The sequence below is a fragment of the Oreochromis niloticus genome, linkage group LG19, assembly GCF_001858045.2.
Source record: "Oreochromis niloticus isolate F11D_XX linkage group LG19, O_niloticus_UMD_NMBU, whole genome shotgun sequence".
Classification (NCBI taxonomy): domain Eukaryota; kingdom Metazoa; phylum Chordata; class Actinopteri; order Cichliformes; family Cichlidae; genus Oreochromis; species Oreochromis niloticus.
Window position 1 is genome coordinate 7,354,561 of NC_031983.2, and position 14,446 is coordinate 7,369,006.

Consider the following 14,446-nt stretch of genomic DNA (forward strand, 5'->3'; position numbering starts at 1 on the left):
CACTCCATCCAACCCTCCATCCTATCTTCACCACCATTAGCGTCTAGACATTTTACTCTGCCATGATGGGTCATTTGAGTGTAATCACCAAATACTAAAATTTTGTATATCAAAAACTCTGTTCAGTTCCTTCCAATGATCTGTCCTTATTTAAATCCTAGCTACAGTGGCTGCTGTAGGACAAACAACTCTGGCTACCGTCCATTTGTAGTGAGTGTGGGCTGCCAGTCTGCTGACCTATTTACTCTGGAGAAAGCTGTAAAACTTGGTGAAAGGAGTCTGATATGACTCGATGAGTCATTGAAGCTCACTTCTAACTGATGACAGCGATGATGAGGTGATTGGTTGAGGCTTTCCTGAACTTTGTCAGTAAGCACTGCTGTTTTTACCACTGTTAGCTGCTATTAGCAGGCGATAGGGAAACTTTTATTTAAGTAGCTCTGATATTGTTGGACTCGGACACTTAGCAAATAAAATCAACTGTTTATCAGATGGAAAAGCGTGTTTTTTGGGCCCTTTAGGCTAACATTAGCTAGCATAATGTTAGCTTATAACCAGCTGTTGTTGTTTAGCCAGTTCTTGGAAGTTGTCTGGCGACAGAAGCGCTGTGTTTTATTAATCTGCTAACAGTAAGTAAATGCGACCATCTTGGGAATAAATGAAAATATTTGTGCACATTTTTGTTGGAGTTGGAGCCCTGATAGGAGGACATGAGGCTTTAGGTGAGGAAGAAGAGTATGAGATTGTATCCAGATGCTGGTTGTGTTGTCCCTCTCCTACGCAACTACATTTTCTAATCTCCTCCGCCTTTGGCGTACTGCTTTTGTGGCCAGTCTCAAGCTACATGCAATTGCTTCTAAAGCTATTAGGCGAAGTGTCCATCTTGGTCACTGCATTCAAGATTGTGGGTCAACAAGGTGGTTTCTGCAAAGTGGTGCCTGCACCTACATATTTTTTGGTGGAACAATTCTAAGCTTATAGGAATGCATCAATTTGTTAGAATACATAATCAATGTATATTTATGTGTATATCTTTCTATTAAATAAACTCAAAGGATGACTTACAGGTCCTTTAAAATGATTTTGAAGCTAAGAGAGAAATTTGTCATTGCGCTTGTATGACTGATAAGCACAGTCAGCTGTGCAGTCTTATTCGTCATCAACTGGCTTCTGCACTCTGTAAGTGCTTATCAACACATTGCCAGCATCCAGGTGTCTAAAGCTTCTTTAAAAACCTCTCCTGAAAATCATGTATTTTTAAAGCCTTTTTCTTTCATTTCCAATTAAAGTTACTGTGACATAAAAAAGTATTTGCCTTAATAAATAATTATTCTGGTTTCCACAACAACATCCGTGTGGAAAAAAAGCAGCACTGTCTATTGAACTTTAAAGCTAAAGTCATTTTAGGTAACCCTTCATCAAACTGTTAGAGGCACCAAGCTTTCAAGTAATGTGTGAACTTGCCTTTGTCAGAGCGACTTAGATAACAACAAGTGAGTGACACTTTTCGTCTGAGACTACCTCAGAGGGGAAGTGATGCAATGCTGACCCAAGAGATTCAAAAACAACTCTGAGCCCAGAATCAAAGAGGCCGGACACTTTGTCTGTTCTGCTGACAGACGCGACGTTTCAGTGGAGGTGGAGCCATGAAAGTCTCTCAGGTCGGAGTCACTCCTCTGGGATCACTCACACCCTCTTACACACATTTTAAATATATTCCAAGAACTGCCATGTTGTTTATATGTTTGTATGCAGAAGCGAATTGTTCTGGGCAGATGTGAACAAGTTTCTAGCTGCTTGCCTGCGTAAGCAACTGTGTGTGGTGGATTTGATTTTATGACTCAAACATAAATTATAGATCGAGATTACAAAACAGCGCATCGCTCAAGGTGCGATGAGTAGAACATAGTTGAAAACACGTGTTTTCACCGATAAATGCAACAACATCAAGTGTTCGAGCAAAGTGTATGAATATTTTCGCTCTCTGGAGGTCTGTTGTTGTTGCTCAGCTGGGACAAGACAGCTGGCCTTCGTGCTATGCCATTACTTCAGATCCCATTATTACAGAGAATCCCAGCAGTAATGGAAATAGCCTGTCGTCTTGGGCCAGGTAGCACAGCTAGCCCATAAATCAAACTGGCGTTTGGGGAGGTGAGTGAGGCGGGGAAGGCAGCGGTGATGGTGATGAATGGGGAGAGTGAGTAGGAGACAAAAGTGGGGTAAGAGAAGACGGGAGGAGTTTCCTGCGCTTGCTGACAAGCTCGAAGAAGGCTTGAGCAAACAGGTCCTATAAGATGCAAGGAGCTAAGATAGCCATCAGTGGACCGGTAGAAGACAGACAAGTTTGATTTAGGTTAGTTGGAATGTCAGTTTAGATTGAAAATTTGTTATCACTGATTATCACTCTGTCACAGATACACACACCTTTTGTTTTATTTGCTGCTCAGTTAAATCAGAACTTCAACATTGCCTTTTGAGATGTAGCCTACAGTAACAAAGAGTTACATAAAACAGGAAGAAAGACCTCAGTCAGTCATTTTTTAAGGTTATTTATTAGAAAAAAGAATACTATCCATTAATTAGTATCAATAAACATGCTTGTGTATTCCTGATATTGTCACAGTTGCTTATTGTGAGCAGATTAGACGTGCAGACCTCCCGTTTCTGCACAGCTAACAACAAACTGGCGAAACAACAAGAGCATCTAATGGTGACATTTTAGAGACTGTAACTTTAAAATGAGAAGGAATTAAACATTTAAATTACATTATTACATTATTATACTATTATTTTTTGCCAATGCAGACCAGTGTTAATATTATTATTATGCTAGCATTTCATGCTAACATAATAATGATACTGATGCTCATGTGCCCATTTTGTTGCACAGTTATTTATTTATGAATCAGGCTGCTTCAAATTCAAAATAATTCCAGTTAAATTTGGGAATAACAAAGTGAATTCTTAATTAAATTTCAAAGTGACTTTTTAGGTCTGGACTGAAACGATATACTGAATATTTGGGGGGGAAAACTAATATAGTCGTCACGTAGACACATCAGCTCAAAACTTAGGTTAGGCATCCCTTAGCTCATTTGTCCAACATCAGCTCACTAACCTCAGTATTATTCCACTCGCTGGAGATGCAAATTGCTCGGCTCCTCATAATTTACGTCCGACAGCCTAGTGGTTTGCCTTGAAATAATTAGTCAAAAACAGTCTTGTGGCATCACAATAATCAAAAGCCACTCTTGGATTTGTTTTATTTGGTGGGGATTTCAGTGATTTGTCTGTGTAAATGGGGTTAAATTCCTTGTGGTGATGTTGCTGAACAATCCTGCCACTGTTTTCTGGAGTTATGACTGACTGCATGCTTAATTATGATCCCGTGAAGTAAGGCAGGTGGAATCATTGTGATCTCTCTGGTTTGTGTTGATTAGCTGTTACGGTGTTTGATTGCTGTGTAATGAAGTCAGAATTAAAGAGTTAAACGTTTCGAGGACCGCAATGTCTGCACCATCTTTTGACAACATGGCATACGTTGTTATTATTTTTTTTTATAACAGAATAAAAACCTTGCGAGTCAGAATTAACACATCATCTATTTGAAGTTCAACAACCGGAGCGCAGCCTATAACAACTACTATCAAAGCATTAACGCTGCATGTGTAAATTGTTGTAGGTGTGTTTCGCTGATCGAGTAAGTATGGAAGAATCTGGCAGAGATGTCCTGTTTGCGGGAAATCCAGAGGGAAGCCACTTAGAGGGCTGTATTTATCACTCCCATGAGTAATAACCACCGAGGAAAACACAACTTGGCACCAAGCACAATGGCGCAATTGTTTTTTGCGGGTTTTTTGTATACGGGAGGGGGTAAAATGAAGTGCTTTTAATATTCACATATATCTGTTACCAGTTTGGATTGCAGGCCTCTCCTCCTTTCCAGGAGGGCTTGTTTAGCACTGAGCCCTGGGGGGAACAGGTGGATTTTTTTTCCCTCGCTGTGTCTGGACAAACCAATACACACCAGGAGACAACATTGCAGAATGGATTTCATAGTTCAGGTCTTTTTTAATTAGCTCGTAATAGCGCTTTTGCGTTGGAGATCTGCACCATTTGCATGCCGCGTGAGTAGGAAAAAGGTGATTATGTTCCATCATGCCACCCATCGATGTTTTCTTTGGCCAGGTGATGTTATGTTTGCTTGGCAGGGGTGCCAGTTTCTGCATTTCAGCACAAAGCATTTTGTTTTAGGGCTAATTACACGGCAGGCAAAGGCAAATGAGCCCCGTTTCTTCCTCTCCTCTGTGGGTGACAGTTATTGACAATCGACCTTGTCTAGCCATAATACGCCAGAGGCAGAGGAATCAACCACTTCCAACATAAACACTGCAGAAAGAGGAGCTTCAAATGGGGCAGGTTTTACCTTGACAACTGTAACTATGTTCAACAAATTAGTCCAAGATTCCCTGGTTGTTTACACACCTTGAAATGAAAAGAGACCCTTTTTTTTATCAGACTGACAGCACGGATCCTTCAGATTTAGCATTTTGTTTTCATTGCTGTGGCTGTGAATGGGCACAGCAGATGACACCCACTCCAAGCTGAATCTGAATCTTCAGATCTGATGTTTGTGTGCGTGCATGTGTGAGTTTGTATAAATGAATGTGTGCAGTTGCCAGAGGGTCACACTGTATTTTCAAACAGTTTTTTGGCATCAGTTGTATCCAGGAGGATTAAGAAGTACACAATTTGACTGTTTTCTGGCACTCATCATCAGATAGTCACAATCGTACTTATTTTCTCCGTTGGGTGTGTTTGAGCGTGCGAGAGCGTCTGAAACCAGGATCAAAGATCAGCAGATTTAGTCAGTGTCTCCCCCCGTTGAGTGACTCTCAGTCTTGTGTGGAAATGGTTGGAAGGGTCAGTGCCCGCAGGTCACCCATGCAGCTATTCCCTCTCTCCTCTGATTGTCCAGCGTCTGCTCCCAACACTTACTTGCAGCAGCTTCAAAGGACGCGCCCCGTCACACCCTGCTCTTCAAAGACGCACGGTCAACATCTGTGCCAATCAAACTGTGCACAGATGTGTCTGCGTAAGTCGCTACTGATGTGGCAACTTTAAATGGATGACCTGTCAGTCGAGATTTGCCCAGCATTCTTTTTCTAAATCAGCAAGGCCCCCACAAGCTATAAGTGATTTTCTTTGGTATTTTAATAAATAAATAAAAGAAAACATCTCCAGCTGTTAGATTAATGGTCTTCAAACCCACAAAGATTAAGCAAAGGGGGGGAAATAAAGTGAAATTAAAAAGAAAAATTGGTATAGCTGCAAATGTGCGTGCAATTTATAACGTCAAGAGAGAAAAGAGTGTTCACGTTGCAAATATTATTGTAAAATTTCATATACATAAGTCTACTTTTGTAGACTTTTATGTATATTTGTAATGTGATTTTCACCAACCAGCAAGCAAGTGTGTTGGGGGGGGGTTTTCTGCTATTTTTTAACCGAGTGCTAGATCTACTGAAGTAACCGGAAAAAAAAGACAGAGCAGTAGAGATGTGACACAAGTTCTTCAGACGTTACTCTCAACAGGCCAAATAGTCCCACATTTGCCATTTAATATTTTAGACTTATAATTTCATAGTAATTTAGCTTCACCCAGCTCCTCCAACCCCCCTTGCACGCATCTGGTTTTTATTCAGTCATCTTTTATCTGCTCTCACATGGATAATAATAGTTTATATTATTAGACTATTATTATTTTGTACCTTTAAGTCATCATAATAAAATCTTTCTCCTATTTGTGCCAGACAAGATGCTTTATTCTTTATACTACCAACATTATAGAGGGCTGAAATTCATACATCAATAAGCCAGAGCTGCTCTCTTTAGGGGTCGTCACAGCAGATAATCTGCCTCTAACTCTATCGCCTATCCCTAGCATCCTCTTCTGTCACAACAGCTCTCTGCATGTCCTCCTTCACTAGATCCACAAACCTTTTCTGTGGTCTTCTTCTTACCTGGCATATATCCACAGAGTTGAGATGGTTTGGAAATTTGCAGACATGTCCAAACCATCTCTTTTTTAACCTTGTCTCCAAACTGCCCAACCTGAACTGTCCCTGTGATCTACTTATTTCTAATCCTGGTCACTCCCAGATTTAAGCATCTTAAATTTTCTGCCACCTTCAGCTCGGCCTCCTGTGTTTTGTGGGTGCTGCTCTCTCTAAACCATACATCATAGTCTCGCTACTATCTTGTAAATCTTGCTGCCATCCTTCTGCCACCAATCACCCCAACACTCCACCCACTCCACCCTCACTGCGTTCCTTTTTCTTGTGTGCTGTCCGTTGCTTTCGATGGTTGCCCCCAGGTATTTCAGCTCCTCCATCATCACTAGTTCCACTCATTGCATCTTTACTGCGACACCTGCCTCACACATGCATTCTTTCAATCCCGCTGACAGCCTCCAATATGCATTGATCTTCCATTGCACTGACAGTTATTTCAAATCCTCTGAATACCTCTACCCAGTAACAGGCACGTCTACAAACACACTGCAGATATCAGAGTGTCAGAGGAGCACTGAGAGCTGGTGCTGGGCTCAGATCTCACGCTTTTGTAAAATACCAGCTTCATGTCTTTCCTCCCAGGAGTTTGGAAGTTGCTCACATGAGCTGAAGTGCAGGTGGTCCCATATTCTGCCAAAATGATCTGGATCTGGATCAGGATCAGAATCTGAATCTGCGTAAATTACAGCATCTGAAAACCTCACTTTTCCTGCATGTTGAGACGAGGATTGCGGTCATAGATCATCCTCACTGTGTGTGTCTGCGTGCTCATATTTTCTTTGGTTCCCTCCTTTTTTCACTTACTGTTTTTTTGCCTTTGTTATCTGTTTTGTTGTTATTTTGTTAAGTCCTCACGGTGGTAATCTTGCTTGTTTTTAACAGAATTGTATTTCTATTGTCAAAAAACCCAACACACATTTACAAAAATGCTGATCTGTCGCAGAACTGAAAGATCAGACAAGTTTCTGCCTGAGCCGGACAATCTGAGCTTTTCACTCAGTTAAATTTCAGTAAATTCATAAGTGATTAATATGACCCTTAAAGGACCTTTTTGTCCCATATGGAAAAGATATATATAAATCTTATAAAGTTTGTATCTGTCTTGTGTGAAACTTGTATGAAAAGCATACAAGAGTGAAAACAGATACATGTTCCTTTGAAAAATTATATAAATGAAACTTGTATGTTTTGGATACTTACTAAAACAATATATGAAAGTAATGAGAAAGTGGCCACTTTTATGAGTAAATCATATAAGCCTTATATGATTCACTATATGAAGTAGGCCACATCTTATGCAAGTCTTTTATAAGTTTTTACTATTTCTTTTCCATATGGGGTACCAAAGAAAAATCAAAAAAGACACAATTCAGTGAAGTGAAAAGCTAAAATAAGGGAAAATTTAGGACTTTGCAACAAAAAAAATAGCAACAGATTAAATGTCCAAATAGTTTCAGTTGATCAGTTCATCAATTATTTGTCTTAGTATGTGTTCTGTTGCAAAATTTCCTGACTTTTAGCAAGAATAGGTAATTTTTCTGTCATAAAATGTTCTTTCCATCATGAAAGAAAGCTTTTTTCATCCAGTTTTACTAAAAAAAAAATTTTTTTTTCCTTTTCTGTTTTCTGTTCTTTCATTTTTTGGACTCACAGAGGACATCAAACAGGTTTAATTGTCTCTTTTTCTGTTACATTCGAACTAGTGTTTTTGTCACATTTGTTATACTGAGGAGGGACCTATTTCAGGAAGCGTTCTCAACCATTAAGTTTTGTTAGGGGGCTTTTGTGTTTTTTCAGCCTTTTTCTTTTTCTTTCTTTTCATAGTTCGTACATTCCTTGACCTTGAGATAATATCATTTTTTCCTGAGATTTTTTTTTTTTAAGTTGAGTTGCTTATTTAGGGATTAATATCGAACCCCTCACTGTAATTACACATATATCCTGCTCGAGCTTCTTTATGAATGTGTTTCAAGACACATTTATTCCCTTGTGGGAATGTGAGCTCCTGGTTCTCAATTTTGTGGGACTGTCGCACATTCTCATCCTGATGTCTGGATGTACAAACAAACTGAGCGCTGCACACAGATGGGTACAAAAGCCAGGCTTACGGCTGAGGCGAGGAGGAGTCAGGTGGATCAAGAAGCAATGTGGGAAAGGTGGAATCTCCCACTGATCCTCCTGGGACCAACACCAGGAAGAGAAATGTCAGATTTACAGGATTCAGTGTTCTCCTGGGAAACATGGAGGTACTGACGCACATTCACACACGTTTACTGGGAAAAGAAGGTAAATAATTGTAGATATTTGACCGTTCCTGAGAAGATTGTCCTCACACAGTCAAAGACACCCTCAAACTTGTAGTCACCTTTCTTTGAAGGTCTAACTGGCAGGTATGATTATACAAATGCAAAGTAATGCACGGTCATACAGACTGATAAACTGTCAGATTACAGGATTCAGCTTTTGATGGGAAAATGCTGGGAAACACATTCACACACATATATAGATAAACAAACATCTGACCCTCAGTTTCATCCTTTCTAGAATAGGAAATGTAAATGTGCAAAATCAATTAGTTTAAAAAAAAACATTAAATTAATTTACCTTTAGATAAATATATATATATACATCTAGTTAGCATTTGTAAACACCATTTGTATCCTGACATCTTAAGCACCATTAATTACTTAATGTGCATATTTCATTTTCCTATAACAGAGTGATTTATAATATAAATTTACATTTATTTCAAATAATGCATCAGAATCAGAAGCATTTATTTGAATTGTAAGCTGTCTGTTTTGTAGATAATGCATTTTTATAGCTGAATATAACAGACGTTTCATTAGAAAAGACACAAAGCCTCTAAAAAGTGCCTAAACAGCTTATGTGACCTTTTTTGCAAAACTCCCCAAACCTATTAACTGAAGATTTATTGTCATTAAGTATACACTGCATTGAAAAAAATTACCATAATTACTTTTTATGAGTTTGCATTTGAAAAAAAATGATTATATTTTCTCAACTAAAAATACAGGCTCTGTCAAATGGCTTTAGAAGAAATATGACAGTGAGTTATAAAGTGTAAAGATGACAGTCCTGTGGGACCCCGGCCTGCAGTAAGAAGCGAGATTAGAGAGATTACAGTTAAAGAGTATCTCGTCCTGTGGAGCCCCTTCTAAACACCAGCTCCCATCAGATGGGCCTGGTCTGATGGAGGAAACAGGAGAGATTATACATGTTTAACAGTAATCCCCCTCTTCTGGAGCGATGCCAGTGCAGAGCAGAAGACCTCCGTTCGACTGGAGAAACAAAGAAAAACAAGCGGAGAGAGACACAGCCCCGGGTGGAGAGTCCACACTTTTAAAAAGATTTACAACTTTCACGAAAGAATGCTGCAGCTGACTCGGAGAATAAGTCACGCACCAAAGCACGCGCATTTTGTTGGAAAGCTTTTAAAAGAGAAACGTGAAGATGTGGATTTCATTCCTGACACTTGTCATTTATGTTATCTTTTTTAGCCACTAGGCTCCATATCTTACTAATTTATTTTTTTTATTTTTTTGGGGGGGGGGTTATACTACTAGGGTAGAGGACGTTATATGTTTTATTCATTCATGGATAGATGCAGGCACAATTACTTTTAACAAAGGAAAAATGACTTTGGCAAAAGTTACTGTTAATGTTTCCTGTCACTGATGTTCAGTTGGTATTTCTAACCACCAACTGCACCTACAAGGTGTAGTTCTCCTGCAAAATCACCTAAAAAAAGCCCCCCACCCTAGTCAGTACAAAATTAAGGCCTATAGTCATCTTATGTCACTGCTGGTGTCTTTGTAAGGTTGAGATTCTAGTCAATTCAATTCAGTTTTATTTATATAGAGCCCAGTCACAACAGCAGTCACTTCAAGGAACTTTATATAGTTAAGCAAACAAGAGAAAGAAAGACCAATGATCTCACAACCCCCAGTGAGCAAGCACTTGGCAACAGTGGGAAGGAAGAACTCCCTTTTAACAGGAAGAAACCGCTGGCAGAACCAGGCTTTGAGGGACTTTTCACCTTAACTCAGTAGTGCCGTGAAAAAGAGACAGGAAAACAGAGAAAGAGAGACACTGGGGGTGGTGTAAGACAGCGGTCCTCAACCTTTTTTGTGCCACGGACCGATTTATGTCCGACAATATTTTCACAGACCGGCCTTTAAGGTGTTGCGGATAAATACAACAAAATGAAACCAGTACTGGTACCAAAAAAAGAAGATTTATTCATAACACAGGTATGAGGTGGCATCTGTGTCAACAGAGCTGAAACAGATCCGCGGCCTTTCGCCATAGCCACACTCACTTCAGCTGATAGAGGAATCCCAACTTTATGTAGATTCAAACTTGAGTCAGACAGCAATAGGATGGCTCTCCTCACCAAGCGGCAGCAGTTCAATATTCAAGCCAGAGAAACAAGCCTTCAGAGTAACATTTCCAATTACTTATATTGGAGGTTATGTGTAAGACTCCATTCAAACAGAAGTGTTTTTCATGCAATGTCTAGTCAAATTATTCTTATTGATGTTGACAGTTTATTTTTACTATACAAATGCAGTTGCCATAGTGTTTCATGTAATGTGTGAAAACAATACAAGTTCACTTTTGTAAGAATCATATATGTCGGATGATTACGTTTGTTATTTCTTTTCCATATGTGTGTCTTGGATTCTGTGTTCACGATGGACCTGTAAATCAACCACTAGTGTAAAACAAAGCATAACACATTAACACAGGGTGTCAAGTGACATTAATGTGTGTGACACCAGTGATTACATGTTGTGGCACAGTTTGCTGCTTTAAAGATCCATTCTGTAGTATTACCTTGAAAGTGATAGCAGTTTCTAATCCTGTACTTTGTATAAGATGTTTATGTATATCACAAGCAGAGTTAGTTCTATGAGGCAGATTTACTGACAGTAGATGATATTATTCTGGTTTTATTTGCATTTCTAATGTGGAATTATGTAATGTTGTCTGTATGTTTTATAATAATAAAAAAAAGGCTCAAAAGCCAAAAGAAAATAACATGCTATCCATGAGGCCGATAGCAAGGAGAGATCAAAGACATAAACAGACAGTCAAACTGACTGACTGACTGATTGATTGAAAGAAAAGCCTGCCAGACAGACTGAGACTGACAGGCACGCTGAGTCAGTGTCTGAGAATGAGAGGCAGAGGTGGAATGAGCAAGCAAGGGAAGCAGAGAGAGAGAAAGAGAGAGAGAGTAATGAAACATTAGAAAACATAAAGTTGAAAATGACTGTGTTAATTTACCTCTGATAACTGGTTCAGTGCCAGACCACACACACGGACAATCAGATATAGATGTCTGCACATACACACACACACATATACACACACTGCATACCTGGATGGGTGGGCTCGATCGCTCGAGGCTACAGTTGTAGTTGTAATTCGTCTCCATCGCAACAGCAACGATTCATGGCTGACAATCAAAATACTGGAACAATTCTTCAAAGCTAATTAAAGTCTAATAATCTGTTTATTCTGTTGTAACCATAAATTGGTAAATATGCAACTATTAAATTACATTAAATGTATTGCACGTCCAATAACCAAATCAGGTGGTGATATCATTTTTTTTAATATTCAGAATGTTGTTGGGTGAATTACTCACAGATTCTGCAGATATACCAAACATTTCTGTAGCTGAATTAACTCATCATCATCCAAGGTGGGTAGTCAGTTTTAACCTGTAATTTCTAACTATTATATCCTTCCTAACTTGTAATTGGGAGAATATGACTCATGACTTAATTGGTGAGGAGCAGGAAAATGTTATAAGGAGAGAAAAAAAAATCCTCCATGCATGCTATTTCCCCACTTTACAGTAATGAACCCACGTGATCACTCTTCAGTCAGATCCCGAAGACATAAGGAAAAGAAACTCTTAGTAAGCATTTGTAAGCACTTTAATTACCATAATAGGTCTATTTCAGAGAAAATAGCCTTAATGATATAAAATTGTCATCCTGTTCAGTCAATAGACACTAACATTTTAGATATGGCAAGACATTTGTTCATGTAATTTACTGTTCAACATTCATTACATTTTTACATTTACTGTAAGTGCTTCAGAACCTAAAATGAACATTTGGTAACACATTCACGCTTCCAGCCAAGAAACTTTTTTTTATCCTCACTGATGAGCGTCTCTGTTTTTCTAAAACATGGTCGTGTAGTTCTTGCTTGTACCTGCAGAGGGCAGTGCAGGCCTACAATTGTAAAAAAGTAACATTAAACTGTTACGTTGTCTCCCTCTGTGTGTCAATAGCGGTAAATCGTGACACTTCAACACGGATTCCCAAAATTTAACGCAATAAACCGAATTGTCTTTGCTCTAGGTAGCAAAAAGGTGTCATCAGCACATTATTTTCTACATTATTATTTTATCAGAATATATAAATTATTTTTAAGGAAGACTATAACAGCCCTTAATTGTCATTGTTCATGTGCAATTAAATTATGGTTACTCCATGAAAACTGTGCAGGAGTAAAATTTATAATATCAAAATATTAAAGTCAGAAGAAATAAACACAGTCAAGAGGTAAGAGTGAAAGATATATACAAAGTTTAGCACAACATGCCCCAATTCCAGGTGATGATGTCAGGAAAGACCTTGCAAACGTGATACTAAATCTATTACAACACTATTTATGCTTCAAGTTTTAAGAAGACTCAGGACTGAGCAGTGAGAATCCTATACTAGACAAAAATGGGACCAGACACTGGTCTCTCCTCAGGTCCCAGATGTTTTGTTAAAAGTAGAGGGGGTGTAATGGTAAACATGTTTTCAGACTTGTTGGTGCCATCAAATTCAAAATTATCTTATTATTAGTATTATTTTTAATGTTAAACCTCAGTTTAAGCATTTCATGTGTTTTCTGTGTTTTATGGTAAATTAAAAATGGGGTTACGAAATTTGCAAGTCATTGCATGCTGTTTTATTTTTATTTTGTTTTTTTCATTTTACACAGCATCCCATTGTTTTTGGAATTGGATTGGCAAAAGTTTTTAATGTATTTATCATTTTTCAAATTAGTGACAGGCACTCGAATACCCTGGTCTGGAGTACAAACTGTTACAGTTACATTTACATCAAGTGTGCAGTTTTACTTATATGTGAAACTTTATTTGGATTTTCATATATGAAGATATATTTTAGTCTCATCCAGCTGCACACTCTGTAAATACTTCCTCCAAAGGAAATGTCTAATGGGATCACAGAGCGTGATGATAAATATGTGACCTTTTGAATAGCAGATGTTGTCCAAAGCCCAGACCCACAAAGCTCTACTACTACTACACTTACAATCACAAAGCAAATCCCTTTACCGTAGATGAATGTGGCAGAGAGGGTATGCTTAGTCAAAGAAACTTACAGTGTAAATATGAAGACATTTATTCATATGCATCCTTTATTGATTGTAAAAATCAGTATGTTCTTTACAAGCATAAGGCATAGAGTCCAGTAAAGATCCCAGACACAGGCTGCTGTCTAAGGAGTAATGATACATAATAAGCTTGAGGGGACACAGACTACATCCTAATTACCAGGTCCTAAAGACCTTTGCTGAAACAAAAAAACTCAGTTTATTTCCCTGTCTATAATGCTTGCATGGGGCGATCGTGGCTCAAGAGTTGGCAGTTCGTCTCGTAATCGGAAGGTTGCCGGTTCGCGCCCCGGCTCCGACAGTCTCGGTTGTTGTGTCGTTGGGCAAGACATTTCACCTGTTACCTACTGGTGGTGGTTAGAGGGCCCGGTGGCACCAGTGCCCCAGGGTAGCTGTGGCTACAATGTAGCTTGCCATCACCAGTGTGTGAATGGGTGGATGACTGAATGTAGTGTAAAGTGCTTTGGGGTACTTAGGGACTAAGTAAAGCGCTATACAAATACAGGCCATTTACCATTTGACTGTCTTCCCCCCAAATCAGCCAACTAGAAACGTTCAGAGCAGGATAATTCTGTCCAAACTCCACCCAGAAGGAGTTTAAGATTAAGCAACCGAGAGCCTTGACAAGTATGTAAAGAAAAAAAACAATTAAATACAACTAGAAATATGAGTGTAATATTAAGATCAAGGATTCAATACTTTTTTGCCATGTCATCGTTAGGAATTTGCCTCAGTGTGCCCATGACTGACAACAATCACAGCAAAACACCTAATTATATCTGATATATGAGGGGATTTGTTAAGAAAACTACAATTAGTTCTCTGTGTGCGCAGTACACAAACCTCTGTGTCAGATGACATCCTGATGTGAACCATGTGTTGACAGGGACAACATCGAAGTGATTGTGCTTCTGCTG